We start from the raw sequence: 20,163 nt of genomic DNA, 5'->3' as shown, positions 1-20,163 counted from the left end.
AATTGACTGTGATTCGATGTGCAGGGGCTATTCCAAGTCTGAAGTTAAAAATAGTGGTTTGGCAAAGGAAAAGGATATAAAATGTTCTGAGAGAGCAGTTCAAAGAGACCAGATGGCATTAAAGATGAACAACCAGTGGCAAGAGAGATGCATCATACCATTCCAAGGAACTGCTAAATATTTTTAAAGTGAAAACATTGCTCAAAACATAAAATATCCATTTGGATATCCAGGACATCGGTTCTGTCACAATTTCAGGTGTTCCCAGTCCTCGATTTGTTATGGGTGCGAGCCACACCACCCAATAGTGTGACTAAAAGTTGTTAGGGAAATGATCCAATAGATTCCCGTTTACTGACACTTCACTGTGGAGACACATTGTGTTCCTATTCACAAACAACAGGGGGTAATCCACCGTACGTCTGCATAATTTAGGATGGGACCCATCTTTCTGCACCAGCAGGGATGAGAACAATAATTGAGGAACAACGCTACGGATGGCTGATCTCAATTTCACCTTAAATTTTCTGTGTGCTTATCACATGAATATGGATTATTCATTCAGTGACGGACATATAACTGATGGATATGCTCATTCACAAGCTGTCTGTGCCCATCCTGCTGGCTGTATTACCTAGCACTGTTTTCCAGGGAGTTTTTCTCCCACATAAGTAGTCCGCCCCAACTAGCTATGGCTATATTGCTCACTCCAGTGAATAAATTGTGGAGCGACGGTGCCTTGTGAGGTCCCGATCAACAGTTTGTTTCAAACTACTGGTTGAAATCATGCTATTGCACGTTCTATTTGCTCAACTGCCATGAGCATGTGGTGTTGGTGAACTGAAACTGCCACCATTGCAGAAACCGTCGGTGTAGTCTCTGTGTTTTTTTCCCCTGATTTTCTGTTAAGCGGTCTGGGTTTACCTCTCTATGGTGATAACAGCAAGACGAGGCCATGGCATGGGCAAGAGCACAGAACGTTCCCCAATTTAAACAGTTCTGGCTTGTTTATGACCACAAACAAGAAAAACACAGAACATAGCACTCAATTTAACGCTCTCTAAATTGCCAGATTCACTACATTGTTTGACCTTGAAAAACCACAACTGCATCTTCAGGTGAAGCAGCACATACATCAATTCTGAGTCATTGTCAAAACCCTCAATTTAATGACCTGCTGCACTGTTGTGGCAATTAACGCCTACTACCGGGTAGTTATTTCAACAACGTGCCTATGGCTAACTGAAAACACTCCATTTTCACTTTCACAGATTCAACACAATTAATGCTACAAGAGACTCTCGGGGTAGGCCAAAGAGTGGGCTTTGGGATAGGATTTCAAGGAAGAAAGGCTAACCCAAAGGAGTAATACACGATTTGCATAATTCATTGGCCTGACTTGCAGATAATTGGCACCTAATTCTCATTTACCACACTTTAAAACTGATACGTGCCTCCCTGCATACTATTCATCACAATCCCCAGGAGATAAGAACCACAAGAAGCTCTGCTTTAAAAAATTAAATGAACATTCCCCAAACTTTGACACCCTGCTTCGTCTTTCACACAAATAAAAATGAACACAATCCGCTTGTCCAACTCTTTAAGCTTGTGTTGCATTTCGTTCTTTCAGCCAGAGAACATGAGTTCAGCTATTAATAATGATATAGGACACCCCTGTCTCTTTCTGTGGTTGGAAAGTGTTGAGAGTTGACTTGGAGCACTTTGGAAATGTGAGAAATGCAGTGTGTTCTTGACAAGATGTTATCTCTGAAGCAGCTGTAAGGTGAGCATGCAAGACGCAGTGAACAAGAGAAGGCTCTGGCCTCTGCCTTTGGTGCCCCAGTCCAGGTTCACTCCTAAGCTTTCACAGAAGGTCAAGGGTTACTTGGAGCGATCCCCTGATAAACGATCAGCAGTTACCTTAGAATTGGCATTTAAGATGCCTATCCGATCGGGAGTTTAAAACACATGCCAGGGAAATAAAAAATAGCCCCCAGGAACAGTCTCGATCAAACCCAGCATGCACCCTGTTCTTGGATGTAAAGTTTATCCTACAGCAACACAGAGTTCCTTTTTGGCAAAACTCTAGAGAAGAAAATGCCATTGGCAGTAAGATTTAACCATGAAATAACTTCCACAGAATCCTCAGTAAAAAAATATATGGGAAAACAAGTTTTTTTTGTTGTTTTTTTAGCCTAATGCCTTGAATTGCTTCTCAGTACATTTACGCATTTATGAGATGCTCTTTTTCAGAGAGATGGCCACATTTGCGCCAGCTTCTATTCAAAGTCTACCTACCGCAAAGAGCTTGACACAAAACACATTTTGCACCAAATCTATTCTAAACAGGAGTGTGAAAACAAATCTTACATTGCGATGGGGTCAAGAGGAAGCACACGAGCCAGCGGAGGGAAGTATTTCTTAAAGCTGACAACCTGAACTGTGACATTAGAAGAGGAGATCAGGCCTAGAATGTTCTGAAGTGGCAGTCAGTGGTGAAATGATCTAGGACAGGCCGCTTGGTGTGTACCAATTACAAAAGGAACAGTTGCAAATGACTTTACAGAAATGCTTCAGCAGGAAATGTCAAGCAGGAAAAAAAAACCTGAGCATTTATATGACACTCGACCTATCGCATTTCCACTCATTTTTCCTTTTTGAACGAATTCTGACAGAGCTTTAACATACAGTACGACATCAGTGGTAAATCCATATGCTATAATGTGGATCGGTTGGTTCCTGATTTCAAACCAGTTTTTTGAATAAAGAGTGGTGTGCACGCTGAGCTTCATTACGAGCTAAAAATATTTACCAATAATCTTCATATACTGTCATGTTTCCATGCTTCATTTTTTGACCAACTGTATCTAAACTGAACACACAGCAGCTGGAATTCTTCACTGGAGAGATTCTGTCTCCTTTGAAGTAGTTCAAAACCATCTCAGAACAGTAGCGACTTTGCCAAGAAAAAATTCAGTTCATTTGTTCGTTAAATCACTTTTCCAAAAAAGGAGAACGTATTCTTGAATAACGTGGAAGCAGGAAACTGTATAAGTGGAGTGTCAGAGATGCATTTTAATGGTCTCACATTAATATATTTTATATTGGTAAATCATTCAGTAAATCGTGCTAAAATTGTGCTAACGATCTGAAGCAAATTCAGGTCCATAGCTCGTGGAACACTCATTCAGTGTGTAAGAATCCAACATTACCTAAACCTTGCACCAAAGCACTTATTTTGCGACAGGACTTTTCTATAATTAAAAAAAATCGAGCTTTTCATTTGCCATGCAAAATCTACTTTTGTGTGGCAGATTTAAAAAAAAATAACTCCCTTGCTTTCATACAGCGATTTTCAATATCATAACAAAATGCACTTTACTGAAAATGATTCTGTTTCATTCCTTGCGTTCCAATCAAGGATCACAAAACAAGCACTGTCCATGAATCACATTCAAACACAGTGTAATCACTGGGGCTCTGGTGAATGACTTTTGAATGTACGGAAGTCCAGCCAATAATTCCAATTAAGACTTATAAAGTTTTCCATTACATGAAAATAAATTTGAAATGCCCTGGACTGGCTATCCAGTAGGCTATTCAGTAGGATCACTACGATTAAGGTACAGTATAATCAATCTGAAAAAAAACACAAATCCATGTGTAATCAGTAGTAAATATGAGTGAGGTCTCAGTATAGTGGGAAAAGAACTGAGCTTGTGGCCAGTCGGTTTTAATTTTTATTTTGGGAGGGGGGGGGGGGGTGAGTCCTGTTGTGACCTTGAGTAAAACACTGAAACTGAACTGCTCCACTAAAACATCCAGCTGTTCAAATACACAATGTGAAAAGGGCAAACTAAAGGGAAACAAACAGGAGAAGGCTTTGCACGATGCTTCTTTTTTCCATTCACAGGGCGACTGGAGACTGGTACATTAATGGTGCATTACTCCAGACTGCAGTAAGAGGATTTGTGCCAGGAGGGATGTACTAAAGCCGTGATAAGGGTGGGCTTATGGGATTTTGCCACCCTGGCAGTCTGGGTCATCTGTTGCATACCTTCCCCTGTCTCACCCAAAGGCCACCCCTCAGTAGGATCTCCATGATCACCTGGATGCCCGTGTCTATCCCCGAAGAGACCGCTTTCTCAAAATAAAACTGTTCCACAATGTGGTCGTGGGCAACAGATAAAAACAGTCACAGATTACACACTCACACACATGAATGTGCATGCACAAACACACACATATAAGAGAACACATATCTAAACATTTCAGGGGTTTAACTGAATCAGCCAAGTAAATTTACAAAAGTGGAGAACACACAGAAGAGGGCACACAAGGCCCATTTATAATGAGTGAGTATAAAGCCACCCTACAAAAACTATTAGCAGTGTAAACAAAATTAAATGTCACTACAAAGCTAACATATCTAAAACCATCAACTAGGAGTCAAGGCCCTGTGTAGTTTCCTGTCCTGTCACAGTGCCTGTTCCAAATCTGCACTGTTTGTTCTTTTTCCTGTTCCCACTGCTCTTGATGAGTTCTGGAAAGTGCATGCAATCTACGGTACATGCATTCCCCAGCCCTACAATGGACTCTTATTACCACACCAGGAGGAGAGAAACGGCTCCAAATTCAGCTATGGATCAAATGTCCAGAATAACAAGCTGCTCGCGGTGTCTCAGATGGGAGTGGGAGAAGAGGCTCCCCTTTGTGTCTCCGTTGTCCTAATTTGGAACTGGCCTTGTGACAGGAAGCCCAACATAACAACAAATTCCAGTCGACGTTCCAGCATCTTGTGTCCAGCACACTGTCTTTTCAAATTCGGCACTTTGACATAATTGTGATGTAATCCTCAGCATAACCCGCACATGAAATGCATTCAATACACAAGGGAAACCCTGACACATGTCAACTGAAAGAATGAACCAAAAGATTGCTTTCAAACAAGATAATGCTGGCTGAAATGGGCATTACTTATTGGTCACTTATAAAGAACCTATAACCTAAATTTGCAGTACTTAGTGTTTATAGAAACTTGTGTTATTCTATTTCACTTATTAACACACGAGTAGATTGTATGTACCCTCATAAATCCTTATCATTAGATCTATATCATAAAAAACATTTAGGTCTAAAGGAATACCTCCTTACAACTCACTATGATTGACAAGTTAGCCAACCAGTACCAAGCATTAGTTTAATGGCACAAGGAACTTTCCAATAGCCGACTTGTGTCAGTTGCCCCCCCGGTGCTATACCTCTCTTACTGCGACACCAAAAGCAGGTTATGGGTCACCGAAAGCCTCCCTCGCTTTGCTGTAATGCAGCCGGCCAACAGACGGTACTGTTCACCTGCCCCCTTTTCCCCCGTGGCTTAGACAACGCCCCGCTCACAGAAAGGTAATCCACCCATTTATAAATCTGCCCCAATATATCTGAGCCCTGTCTAATCACTGTACCTGATCCCAGAGGGCAGAGCTGTGTGCTCCACTGTGTTCGAGTTTCGCCCCGGCCCTTAATCACAGCCTCAACCCTGACCTACCTCCTTCAGAGATGGTGACACATCTACTGCTGTCCCGTAAAAGGGTGACATATTTTGCTGACTCAAAAACCCGTCTCAGCATTACCAAACATCCACACACAGATGCTGAATTGACAACACCCCCAGGAATCGACAATTTACAGTAATTAGCAGAAATTTCGAATTAAATTATTAACATGTACAACAGAACTCTCAATTCATACTCAAGACTAGCACAGAAAAACAAAGAATAGGTTTTAAAAAATTGCTTTTACTTTATTTTCAATGTCTTATTTTCAAACTCCAGTACAAACACCCCCTTCACATAGAAAAATTACTACATTAATTTCCTACATGAAAGATACGATTCCAGTCTACTTCTCCCAAAAAGGGTTATTATGTTTCTAAATCCCTGGTTATTAAAGTAATAAGTTGAGCAATAACTGAGACCAATTCTTCATACAGTCATTGTGCAATCCTGGCTCACTCCACTGAAGTGAATTTCTATCCAGTTATAACACTAAGAGTCAATTTAAGACTTAATTACATTAATAGCAGAGGCTCCTGAAACTCCATGACTGTCTGTGCAGTTTAGTAAGGACCCACTCAGCTTGCCAGAGACAATGAAGGATTCTGGGTTATAAGGAAAACCATTAAAAGATGTTCTACAGCGTGGGACTACAATCAGGGTTGGCTCTAAACTATTAGAACCCCAAGGAAAAATATTCTTAGGAGGCTGCATTTTGAGTAGCCAACCCAGGAACGACAGAAGGCTTACAGGTGTGAATGAGAAAGAAGGGCCTCTAGACATTTGGGGTCCTAAGCGATCACCTATGTCACGGATGCCCAAGAATGACCTCAGGACAAACTCAAACAACAATTCCGAAAACTCAACTGATATCAACGGGGTGAGCAAGTCTGTGGTGACAGACAGCATCCATTAATGCGGCATAAATTAATCAGTTCCTTGTTGGAACAACGCTTCAGCATGTTAAACAACAAAAGAGGGCCACGCAACGCGCTTCTCCAATGAGTTTTTAATAATATCCCCCTCCTACCTTGAGTGACTTCGAGCCTCCGGCCTCATGGAAAATTCATGATCCTTAAATTAATCGTGCAAAGGTGAAGACAAAGATCGCGAGGGTTGTGCTAAATAGAGGCCTTTTTCCTTCTGTATTCACTAGCTACACATACAGCCTCTTCCCCTCCTTGATACTTCTTTAAGGTAGAAGTTCACTGCTTAGGTTATGTTTGGTTAGTTTGTTAAAAATTTTCAGAACTTTTATGTGCATTAAAATGTTTGCCTGGATTGGTACAGTATACTAATGCACACCAGTATTAGGCTATATGCAGTTTGCCAATATACTGTTCTTAGACTAAATTCTTCAACCACAAATACAAGTGAGAAGTACACAAATAAAACCATTATTTCTAATAATTTCACATTAAAATGTGCAAATTTATTATCGTTAACTACCTGCCACTTAAAAAAAAAATCATATTTATGCTTAATAGGAACAGTGTGTTCATTGACTCTTTTCTAAAATCAGGCAGTTATTAATTATGCATTAATATCCCGTTATTATTTCTATTTATCTTATGTCGACAACCACCCGCTACATAAGATATGATATAGGAGAGGAAACTGAACATTTGACAAATTTACCTTTACTCTATTCTGCAGAAAAATAATATTTCTGAGAGTACAAGAGAGGAGCAAGATTTTGGAGGAAGACAGGTGATGGCAAGATGTGAAGGTCTATGATCAGAGTCCAACATGTATTTCTGTGCAACTTCTCAAATGTGTCATTCTTCATCTTCATTCTTTATATGTTCTTAAGAATAAAAATGTTTAAGAGGACCTGCGTTGGCCTAGTCATTTATTATGACTATCTCTTGGAATGAATGTTCACTCAGATTCATGCCAGGCCAGTGCAGTGGGTCTTTAACAGGGGCAATGCAGTGACCTCACAGCTGGCCACCACTGCTCTGTAAGTTAAGGCAAATGGGTCATCAAAAAATATAAAGCCAAGATTTCTAGAAGGTTCCCACAACCTCTGCAAACAGGTTGATCTGATTAGCCCAATTTCATGGAACTATGGCAGCTGACGACAGAACAACGCAGATGCTCCCCTGGTTCTCAGCCCATACATCACAAACAGTGACAGGCTGTACAACAGCATAGTGGTTGATAGCGGCAGGCTGGGAACAAGCAATATAAAGATGCAAACTCTTGGCTTTGGACTCTGCTTAATTTGCTGGTCATGGAAACAATCAGCCTCTAATCTCCCAGATTTATATGATGAGGCGCATTTAGCAAGAGCTGAAATGACTGATCTTATAGAGAGTAAACAACTGGAGGATGAGTAAACAGCTCAAATCACATGACACGCATATGATGCCTGAAACACAAGGCTGGCGGCGACCCAGACAGAGGTAGAATTACCTCAAGCACCTGAGGACTCATCGGATTACGCAGACTGAGTCACTGTATCGCGGAAGAGCAGGGAGTCCCAGGAGAACTGCCAGCCCTACCGCATCCACCTATGCAGTGCCTGCAGTGCTGTGGCAATGAGTGTCTTCTGCACATCTAGACCAAGTTTGGGCACACAAGTTTTTGTTTTTTTGGGTTCATCAGGTTTGAGCAAGGCATATCCCTGGGACAGGGTCAAGTTGGGTATAATTTTGGAGACCTCCTGCCTGAAACCACTCCTTACTCAAGCCGAGCAGCGTCTCAAGGATCGCCGTCTCCTTGTTAGTGAAGTCTGAGGGGGAAAAGTGCAGGCTGGAGTAGGGGGGACATGAGTTCACACACACACACACACTCACCAAACACCCAGACACAAGAGAAAGAATGGCAGGACACACACAAAGGTGGGTGAATGAGAGGGGATTGTATAAGGATTCAACATGTTCACCAGGTCATTCCAGCAGGCAGAGGGAGGTCTGGAGAGGAATCTGAACACACGGCCAGCCTCTATTCAAACCACTTAGATACGAATACGCTTCGGCATTTAGCAACCCATACATCGTGCCTACAGTGGATTTTCCAGCAAGAATGAGGAGGGTCTCTCTGTTTATGCTTGGTTGTGCGGCTGAAAGAGATAATGACCATGAACGCTATTCTGAAGTGCATTGGCAAACATAGTCCATTTCCATAGAGCACTTCATAAAATTATATGAAAATATGCAGACTGAATAAAGCAGCAGTTGGAATGTAGACCAAAGATTGCTTGTTAAATGTGGATAATACAGAGAAATAATACCTATTTGATTCAAATAGGTCCCTGGCACTCTTACGTCCCACATTTAAATGTGTATGAACATTTAAATGTGGTCTTTGTGCTCTTTCGTTACTTTTTTATTTTATTTTTTTTTTACTTAAACCCTCAGGTGTACTTATATTGACAAGTTTGTTAATAATTCAGCTCACTGCAAACCACAGTCACGGAGTTCCTAAATTCAAACAGCCCTGCTAACACGTTTCAAGGATGTTTGGGCACATCCTGGTTAGATTTGGTTGTGTTACCGTGAGAACATTCCACAAACAGATACAGAACACAAAAACTGTTCCTAACAATTTAGCCAAAAATACAGAAAATATTTCCAGCCACATTTCATTAACATCTTACTGGTAACAGCTCCTGATGGTTATCATTTAGTCAAATGTCAGTAGTGGTCACACTGTGGTACGAATGTTCCCAAGCACACACTCTCCTCCAAAGCATGGAATGCCACCAGCTGCTTCTTTTCACTCAGAAGCCCAGTTTTGCATAGTTGAGCTTTCATGTGCAGCTTAACATGTGCTTGCAGACTGCAGACACCCAATCAACCAGCAGAAGGTTTCTAAGGAGTGATTAGAGAAGGATCTTGGATGTCTGGATGCAAAGATGTAACTTTAGTTTGAATATTGGGGGGGGGGGGGTTGAAATGTATGGACCCCAAGAACTGAAACTGTCTAAGAGAGTCTAAGGGCATGCCTGCCTTCTTCACCCCCCCATTTTTTAAAAGAATAGCTGTGAAATGATGATTTCTGTTCAATCTGAAGGGGAAATTACTTCAGACTACTCATCAGTATATCCCAATCACAACATGAAACTACAGCCAACTAAGCATCGTCCTGCAGGGTGGCTGGCAGTAGAGTCCATCCATGAACCAAAACAGTGCTTTGACTGGATGAGCCACCCAGTAGCCACTGGTATGTAACCTCTTAAAGGCTAACATTTGCACTTGTTTGCTGGAAAGAAATTACATTCTAGAATGTCCCTGAATGCAGCCATATTGCACTGCCTCATTACTTCCTGACTAGCCTGACAGCAAAATGCTCTTTAAGCAACCTGGGAGGAGCAGTGAACTAGAACACAGGTCTGTCACCTGACACCAGAGGTGCCAGACACTACTGAGTAACCTGCCCAGATAGACTGCACTACCTGAGCACTAATTAACTGGCCTGTCCATTTACAACCTGCATAACTCATTCTGCTCGCTGACTTTGTGATAAGAATGGCCCTTCACATTTAGTTTCCTAAAATTTTAAGAATACAGCCACAAAGTGCTTTTCACTCTGCTATGAATCCAAGGAAAGCACATCAACCCCAATTCAGGCCTCTTTGAGTTGGAAAGTGAAAAGGAACCTCATCTGTATAATGAAAAGAAATCCAAAGTGGTTATGTAATCCATAGAATAGAGGGTTCTCTAGTGTTCAGGGCAAATCCCAAACCTGGCTCTGTCTCACCATCTAATCCCCCCTCCCCCCAGTTTAATTGGTATAATGTTCCCTCCCTCGTCACCTCAGCTGATGTGTGGTGCGCATTCATGCGCAAACTGGCTGACGTGTTACAATTGTTAGCAGTTGAGGCAAGCATCTCCCATACACTATAGAGCACTTCGAATGGCACTGTATAAATGCAATCCATTGTTATTATTTATGTATTTTTTGAGTACAAGACAGACAGATGTGGTTACTCAGGCAGGCATTTAAAAGTGTGGGCAGCAAAGGATTCTGGGTATCACAGAACAGGTCAGGCTTGCAAGGCTGCTGAACCCTGAACCCGTGACTTCTGCCTGGTTTGTTAGCTGATGGAATGTGGAATTGCAGTAATGTCAAACAAACAAATACAGAGGCCAGCTCCACATCCATCCCACCCCATGCAAAGCAAAGGGAACTGGACCAATGTAGACACAAAACCGCATTGTATGTGCGCTGAAAAGCATCCATCAGTACAGTCTTTGTGAGCTTGCGTCTATAAAGGGACTGCATGCACTGTAGAGAGAGCGGGGTGGGGGTGGGGGTGGGGGTGGGAATAAGGTGACTCACCGAATTACGCTTCAACTGACGAGGGGCAGCACGTCACCGCCTGACTGGACACCTGAGTGACAAAGACACAGATGGCGAGTGAGAACTACAGCTGAGCCAGTCACCCCACCCCACCCCAACCCCAACCCCACCCCACCCCACCCCGCTCCTCTAGGAATGCAGTCTGGGTTAGAGTCTGAGGTTTTCTTCCTGTGCAGTGAATCATCCACACAGGTGAAAACAATCTGAGGAATCAATCATGTTCTCTTTAATGCTAATGAGCGAACGGTAATGAAGAAAGACGCTGATAACAAACAATAACAATGAATGCCATAACAACAATGGCAACAAATGCTGTGCTCTTCAAACAAATTAATTTCAATATGTGGCATTATTCATGTGCACAGCATCAGTAATCGCTGTCGATGTAATTCGATTCAGTATATCCTTAGCCTATTCGCTAAAAAAGCTTTTCCAGAGAGCCTACTTATTTTCTGAACCATTCTGTTTCTCCCTGATGCGGAATCAATCGTGCCTCTCGACCGGACGCTGCGCCACCCACAGCCAATCAAAAAGAACAGCCGGCAAGCGTGAGCGCCGAAGCCGGCGGCCCTCGGAGAAGTCCGTCAGGAGCGACGCTCCGCCTCTCCTTCTGATGGCTGCTTAAGGACGGCTGGGGTACTGCGGGACAGAAGCAGCTCCACGGAAACCCAGGGAACCTTTGGCCAGGCCTGCAGGATTCCCAACGGGGGAAGATTTCTGTTCTTCATTATTCTGACATCAGCATACCCCCACATAGCAGACAGAGAGATCTTCAGCGACCCATAATGGGGACGCTGTTGTGACTGACGTGAACGTAACTGACATCAATCGGGCTCTGACTGGAGCGTTGCCTTTGCTGGGGCCCAGGTGGGCCACGCCATCGCTAGTTTGCGTTCCACCCAAATCCCTCGGCCCACGCCGTCCAGCAAGTTACTGTCAGTGTGCTACAATACAATTAATGCACTGGAGAAATACAACTAATGGACAAAGAACAGGAGCAGGTGTGCATTAACTGTTCCAAAAACAGTTTCCCAATAAAAGTTAATAGCAGGGCTAAATATAGAGCAGGTTATTAAGAGCAGAATATTACGTAAAAACACCGACACACGTACAGCCTTCCAGGAAGTGAGCTTAAGACACATTCTGCTCCTGACAACCATTTCAGCCTCCTGCTGAGAGTGCCCTGAGGCATAATTAGGCTACATGTCAATCTTTCCATTTTGTTTGGTGACAGACACTATGATCATAGAAATGATAGAGGAAACGTTGCTTCCCCAGCATCTGCATGCGCTGAAAGCTTTCTGAGGACACAAACGCAGGTGGCTGAAGCTAGCGAGGATTAAACAGGACCAGGTTCGGCGTTTCAGTGATATAAACGCAGGTGGCTTTCATGGTGATTTCAGCCCTATTTATATCCCTAATAAATGTATAAAGCACCCCATCTATTTTGATTTAGAATGGGGGGCATTTTGCAACCTACAACTATTCGGCCCTCTGCAGTACCTGGTAATTCACAGACGTTGATATCTGGATGACCTCTTGCAGAGGAAAGTTTCAGTGAAGCCACCACTAAATTCCATGTTGTGACAAAATTACCAAGTTGTGGCGAGATGTGTGGAGGGATTCATAGGGTGGCCCACTCTGGAGCCATATATGCACGGGTGGGGGGGTCAATCCCCAATAAGGCACCTTCTGTGCTGTGCTCTGTCCTCTCTGTTACCAGTGCTGTTTTCTATCAGTCTGAATAAAGCAAAAAACAGAAAATGAGAACAGACTGTCCACTCCAAAAAAAAAAAAAAAACAAACAAAAAAAAAAAAACTGATTGAAGCACATTCAATGAACCGTTCATGGAGAGCCTCCAAAATTCAACACAGGCTATGCATGACATTGTTCCTCAACGAAGCATTTTTCACTTAGCAATTCAAATATAAAAGGCACTTATTTAAAATGTGTATCAAACTGCTCTTGGCCTTTTCTGGCTTTGAGGTCTAGTCAATAGAATGACACAGCTCATTAATAAAAAAAATCTCTGAAACAATCTTCAGTACCTCTGGCCAAAGACAAAATCTGCAGCTCAGGATAGGTTTAACACATCAACTTCCAGCTTTTACATTGTAACAGCTGTGATAGTAATTTAGATTAATTTCTGTAAAATGATCTAGTAGTTTATAGTCTGTCAGCGCATATAAGTTGCTAGCGCACCAGTCTGAAGTGCCATTAGACTGTTCTGAAGGAGGAGTCAATTAATGTGTTTGAATAATAAACATAAGTAATAATAGTAATTAAGTGAAGCAATAATAATCATCATTATCATCATCTATATTTTTTTCCATGAACATTAGCAATGCCATTCACAGTTCCATGAAAGCACTTCTGATCAGAGCACCACCCTGCCAAGTCAGTCTATTTACCAGTTTATTTCAGGCGCTGCTTATCTTACCTCACACATTATCTCATTCATCTCATTGTGAAAGGAAGCTGTGCGGTGAAAAAGAGATTCATTCAAGTCCTTTGTGTTTTATGTGCGCGTACACACACACACACACACACACACACACACACACAAACATTCTCCCTCTCTCTCTCTCAGTGCGCTAGGGACGACAGCGGAGGAAAAAACCTTACAGAGGTCTCAGTCGGTGTAGCTAACTAATCAGCAAGACGTGTGGTCGAGCCTCGAGCCGATAAGAGTCCCCCCCGAACGCCCAGGGGTCTGATCCCAGCCCACTTTCTCAGCTGAGGTCCCTTCTCTGCCTGTTACCCATGTTTGCTTTCTACCCCTCTGAAAATAAATAAATAAATAAATAACATATGTAAGGAGGACGGACGTCCCGCTGTCCTTTAAACCAAAAGTAAAAAGAATCTGAATGAATACTGGCATACGACCGTGGTGGTGTAAAAAAAAAAATGTATATGGAGACATTTTCTTTTCTTTCCTAAGGCCTTGCTTTATGGCTTGGCCAGCATTGGGCCAGTCAAACAGCATTTTCGCTAGAGAGAAAATGATAAAAATGGGACATTACCATCTGAACGTGTTTGTTCTCTTTTTTTAACGGGCCATCTGGAAGGGGTTAAACGGGAGTAAGACCCTTTCAGCAGTGCTGTCCCCTGGTTTAAGAGGGCTTATCCATCATGTATTACTGCCGTTTCATTTGTGATAAGCATGAGGCTCGCACCTAAGAAGACAACCCGCATAACTGCAGGGCCGCCGGGTTAGCCTAGCGTTTCAGGTACCGGACGGGCACAAAGAATGCTACAGTTTTGAATTTGCCTTCAGCAAAAAGCTGTTAAACCTGAACTGTGTCAATGCATATCCATCCATGCGAACGTATACAGCATAAGTACCAGGTAGGTATGTTACCCAAAACGAGGTCAGGCAGGGTCATCTGCGAGACAAACAAATAATGCAATGACATGCTCTGCTGTCATGTCCCAGCAGTGGTTTCAGCTGCATATCTGCAGTTCTGCAATCCTTTTCCCAAACACCAAGCGCACTTTACAAGGCCGAGACGTGCGGTCAGAGTCAGGTATGTAGCAAGGCTGCCTTTTGTTTACCACTTCACGCTTAAATCGAATCGGTCTGCAGAACAGCACATTTAGATAAGTGCGGGACAGTCGTGCAGTCCAACAGTTCAGGAACTGGGCTTATAACCAAAATGTTACAGGTTCAAATTGCAAAGTGGGACACGGCCATCGTACCCTTGAGCAAGGTATTTAAGCTGAATTGCTTCAGCATAGCCTATATCCAGCTGCATACACAGACACTGTGTAAAAATGAAGAATTGTGTATGTTGTTGTGAATAAGAAGTCTGCTCAATGCCAATAATATTATGAACATAAAAACACTGTGCTTAACATCGACTGCAGTGAAGTACTCCTCTGCTTTTACATGTGCGTGTCCTTTAATGACATCTGCACTCAATGAACACCTTGTAGTGTTACTGTTTTCTCTACATAATTTGACAAACTTTCCCCAATGTAGCTATTATTCTGTCAAATCAAAACTATTTTGTTCTATATTATGCATTTATACACAATTAATCTGACAGTACATGGTGTTTAATATCTTGAATTTCAAGTATTGTTTACTAATTTTACTAGTGATGTTTTTAATATATTCATTCGGAACTTAGAATTATGTTTTCAAAACAATATTTACTCTAGTGATGGTTCCTGCTGGAGCACTTGTTGGATCAACTTATAAAAAAAATATTGAACAAATTTATTACAAAACGCTAATGATATACAAGCCAGCACTCATGATATGAAAGCAGAATATTTGATTCACCTTTATGATACTGCCTTTTGGCTCGATTGACTTCTGAATCACACCGCGGACTTACAACGAGGCAGAACTGAAAACAATTAAACACTGCTAACTGTATGCGCTTGCCACTGTGGTGCCATTATGTATTTAACAGGAGTGAGTAAAGACAGCGTGGGATTAAAAAGGGGGCCAGTCACACACTATGATATAAAATGAAGCGGGCTATGCAATCTATTTTACTGGGAGCTTCTAACACCTATAAAAACCTTCCAAAAACCCTTTCTTACAGATGAGGAAATATGTTTTGAGAAACTGAGCTCCTTCTGAATTTTTAATAGCACTAGCCCCCCTTTAGGGGGAAGAGGGGGGCTGAACTCTGCTTCTTCTGACCACCAGGGTTCTTTTGACCCCTTGCCTGTTTTCATACTTCAGAGCATGCTAAACTTATAACAAACATTAGAGTCATCTTCAGGGCAAAAATAACACTGCTACAAATTTATTTCCTGGAAACAAATACAAATAAATGGTCAGTCTCCCCTTCTGCTATATATCCATTCAACTGACTGAGTTGCCCGGGAAAAAAACCAGACAAAAGGCAACATGCATTTCGCAAACACTGCCGCATTAAAACTTAAAGCCTTTAAAACTTCCTTTCAGAAGCATGACCTCTTCATTTTTTCCTCTCTCTCTGCGCAGCCAGAGTTACTCACACAAGCTCAAAGAAATGGTCACTATGCCAGGAATTTAGGCTGCAACGCTGTGCTTTCAATCTCACGCGAAACAGGCAGAAACTACAGGCCAAGGGAACAGACCCCGTCTATTCCTGTTTCCACATCCCCTCTGTACACTGTGTCCCTTATCCCAGTCACAACCCTGCCTCACCACAAGTACTGATAAACAACCGCCTCTCGTCTGTCAAATGACAAGGACACGGGCAAGTGCCGTGTGAGCATGCTAATCACAGAGGTCACTCATATCAAATCATAAACAATGATAAATTTGTAAAAAAAAAATGTAAAAAAGTTAAAAACAACTTCTGTCAACCATTGTACACTGTGTACGGAGTGGGAAAAGACACCTGCTTAAATTTGCTCTGAAAGACAGCAATGACAAGGGAAGGGAGGAAGACCTTATATAGCCCCCTGTAAACCTGCAACCTCTAGAAAAAACAACGCTATGTCAGGTATAAATTCTAAATAACGTTGGAATCAATGTGTTCACAAAATACAGAAAAGAAAAATTCCCCAAAATACCCATTATGGAAAGGAGTCTTCCAGCCCTGAATAGTCCGTTTAATAAATTGGTCAAGTCATTCTAAGATCTAAAGGATTCACCATCTCTACTCAGGATTCATGCCACCCTTCAAGCTTATGCAAAATAAAGCTTCATAAATTCCCAAACTCTCACTGAATCTCGTCTGGTGTGACTCCACATAGAGGCCATGAATCTTTGCTCTGTCGACAATTTCGACAACACACACAACAAAATCCCAAGAAGCATAAATTTTGTCTGAGACAGTGAGTTCCATGCATGTATTACCAATCTAGATTGGGGCATTGTCTCAATTTTTTTTCATCCTCCAACAAAATGTAGCTCTCCATAAAAAAAGATCATAAAACTAGGTGCTTTATGAGTTCAGTAGTTATCTGGGAACACTTCGTCATGCTGTCAGTGTCATGATGAAGACTGTGCTCTTCCCTTAATGTGTGCGGATGTCCCTACATTCCCAGGGCTACCCCTCTTTTGGGATGATACCCACATTTAATGACATGTACACAAAAAAAAATTATTTTACTGGCTTGACCTATTCTGAGCAATCAATCCAGAAGAGGTACTACATAAATCAGCGAGGTCGAGCTGCAGCATGGAGCCTCGGATTGAATCCGGACCTAGCCAGTCCCGACCGCTGGGGGACACACAATTAGCACCTGTCACCAAGGGTATGGGAGGGTTGAGTTGGAAAGGGATCCGAATTTCAGCGCTCTTCAGCAGCCTCCAATGGCCAAAAAAGGCGCTCATAGACTCATAAGGCGCGCATTTCAAAGCCGTATATTAAAAGGTCTTCCTCCGAGCTGCTGGAGACCACGTGATTCGGATGAGAACCGCGAATGTCTCAGCGCTCACAATTTAGCAGGGTGGCTCGCGCATGGAACATGGAACATGGAACACGGCTGCGGTTGCAAACAGAGGCCATTTCTGGGCCTCTCAGCCTAATTAAACTTAGTATTGCCTTCTTTAAGAGTAGCTTCTTGTTATCCGAGTTCTCACTGCCTATGGTACTCCAAAGTAATGACAAATAGCCCTATGATGCCGTTATTTACAAAATGGCAATCAGCAACGAAACACAAAACCCAATTATCAAATGTTCGCAATGAAGGAAATGGTGCCCTTTACACAGGCGACTTTTGTAATTTTATTTAAAACATTTGAAAAGCACTCGCTTCAAAACACAGACCACGTTCTCACCTGGAACCCTAGAGAGAGCACACGCTCCGCGTGCCACAGTAATTCAGTGACAGCCCAAGCTAATTCCAGAGAGAAATCTGTCACCATAAGCACACACTGAAATGTACCGTGTATGGTCTGTGCTATTTACCTGCTTATTCACCTGGATTCCCCTCTTCTAGTGCAACACAGTTGCAGAAATGAGAATTATAATACCCAGAACAACTGGCTACTTTTAGATGCAGGCTGAAAAATGTACCTCTTTATATTGCATTTTGGTTGCATCAACCCAGACTTGCTCTCTCCTGGGAACATGCAATATTCACTGATCCCTTCTTTCCTGCTGGGGCTCTTTGTAATTAATGTTACAGCTATTTCGCTACTAACTTGTACACGTCCCCTTCGATACTTGCTCTTGTTCATAAAAATATGTTTATTACAGGACTGTGCCATACACTATTAGGCTTTAATATCAATACAATATTAATATTATACTGGTGTTTATCAATACAATATTAATATAATACTGGAGAAGAGCCACTCCAAAATGAATGTGTTTAAATGCAAAACGTACATAAAGTGCTTCCCTTGATAACATCCTAATATGAATACTGAATCAATGTATACAGACCTGTAGCAATAATGCTACAAAAACCAAGAAAAAAAACCAAAAAAGCATTGCTACTTCATGCTGAAAACTTGGTCTCTGTGCTTTTAAACCTAAAGAGGGCATCATAAGAGCTTTGTTTCTGTAATAGAGAGGGGAACTCCACTACACCAGGAAGGAAAGCAGAGAGCAAGGCCTCTTCAGACTTTCGCTGCTGTCCTTATCACTGCCACCGGATGGATGGTCTTTGCTGGCCAGCGGCTAAATGAAGAAGCAAAAAATGGGATGGATTTGGGTGCAGCGAGACAGATGTAGTCCTGCTTGCAAGATTTGCATCGGTTAAAAAAACAAATGAAAGTTGGACGACACATAAGAAGATTAAGAGAGATTCCCTCTTCAGATTTGAGCATCTTACCTGAATACTCGCTGGTTACCAACGATTTTGACCCCAGCCTCCAACACATGTACCATAAATACGCCAGGATGGGGTTAATCTTTTGCGGATCAGTTAATGCGTAAGACCGCAAAGCCCTCGGGTAATTTGAGTCCGGCGAGAGAGACGTGTGATTAAAGAGAACGGCCGGGGATGAGACCCCCGTGTCCGGTCAACCTGGCACCCAGGAGAAACGTGACGTGCCCCCGTCAGCGACTGGCGCCCCCGTCGCCGCTGCTGAAATCCATCCGCTAATGCGTCACTGATAACGTGCCGGTTATCCGCTAACAGAACAGCTTTTCCGCGCGAAATCGGAAGCACCTCGCCGGCACAGTACGCGATGAGCTGTGATAATGGAGTGAGATAAATGTGCACGAGGAGTCATAAAGCAGATTCACTTCTCTCGTGCCCCAATAAACTGAGAGTACAGTGCAGGCTCCCTCCTTTCTCCTAAACATGCTAAATATTCCCTGTATTAATACCCATGACAACACTATAAACCTTCAGTACACATTTGCCTAAAACAAATGTGTGTAGTGTACACAACCCTGTGTATCCAAACCGATAAAGCCTAATCCAAAGCAAAAGTAATTGTAAGATACAGTACAGTTGTTCAGAGGGTTTGGATGTAACTTAATATCTCATACTCATCTAGATCTCAATCATGCATCAAGTCCATGCCCCAGTTGTCATGATGACCATGTGGTGGTGTTGGGCTCAGGACATACTGTACACAATGTCAGCTATGTTTTATTTATAACATTGGCGGGAGCAATGTAAAATACAGATGTGCCTACAGCCTAGTACACACTGACATGCCATTTGAAACCAATTATTTATTTCTGCTTTGCACAAAAGGGCACCATTGACAATTTTTAAATATGACATTTATTATTTGAATGAATGTGAAGCATTAATAAGGCATTTTACGAGGGCTAAGGGCTAAATAAAACTTAAGGCAAAATGACTCAAGTCAAAAACATTTTGCTGGGGCGGGGAAGGAACGGGGGTTATTCAATTATCAAAATGGTAGGCACTGCATTTATGCTCAGTTTTAAGCCTTTCTTCTCAACCTATTTGGCCGACTAGATCATTGGTTGCTCATTTTGTACCAGTTCACTTTCCCTTACTTTAAGTGTATTCACCTGCTACATGCAACAGGTGTTGTCACTTGTGAGGTCAAGTGCATTGCAAAGTCCTACTGCGCAGTCAGTTTACTGTACTGACAGTATTTCCATATGGGAATGGGACGCAACACCACAGTGAAAACATCCACCATCACTGAACATTAAAAAAAAAAGAAAAAACTTTTGCAAAATAGTAAATAAATAAATGAATGAATGAATGAATGAATGAATGAATGAACGCTTTTCCACTTCAAGTTAAAGACAAACCAGAGCTTAACCTAAACGACCCCCAACAGCGTGATACCCATGATTCGGCTACTTATCATAATCATCCCTGGGGACTTAAGTCAGCTTTAAGGAGCCACGTGATACCAATCGCAGCAACAGGGCAGCAAGCTCTCAATTTGCTTATAAGATC

At 42.3% G+C, this 20,163-nt stretch overlaps 1 protein-coding gene across 10 annotated transcripts in view; it reads right to left on the bottom strand.

The window, feature by feature from the left end:
- Positions 1-20,163, bottom strand: part of LOC135256511 (lipoma-preferred partner homolog) — a 126,024-nt gene that overhangs the window by 86,217 nt on the left and 19,644 nt on the right. For 7 of the 10 annotated variants that reach the window (XM_064338336.1, XM_064338338.1, XM_064338334.1 and 4 more), the window contains one exon: positions 10,845-10,896. The exons of the other annotated variants lie outside the window; for them this stretch is intronic. The gene's annotated coding sequence lies outside the window, so the exon portion shown is untranslated. The remainder of the gene's footprint in view (positions 1-10,844; positions 10,897-20,163) is intronic. 10 annotated transcript variants of the gene reach the window in all.

This window comes from Anguilla rostrata, chromosome 6 (assembly GCF_018555375.3).
Source record: "Anguilla rostrata isolate EN2019 chromosome 6, ASM1855537v3, whole genome shotgun sequence".
Lineage (NCBI taxonomy): Eukaryota > Metazoa > Chordata > Actinopteri > Anguilliformes > Anguillidae > Anguilla > Anguilla rostrata.
This window is presented reverse-complemented; position numbering and strand designations above follow the sequence as displayed.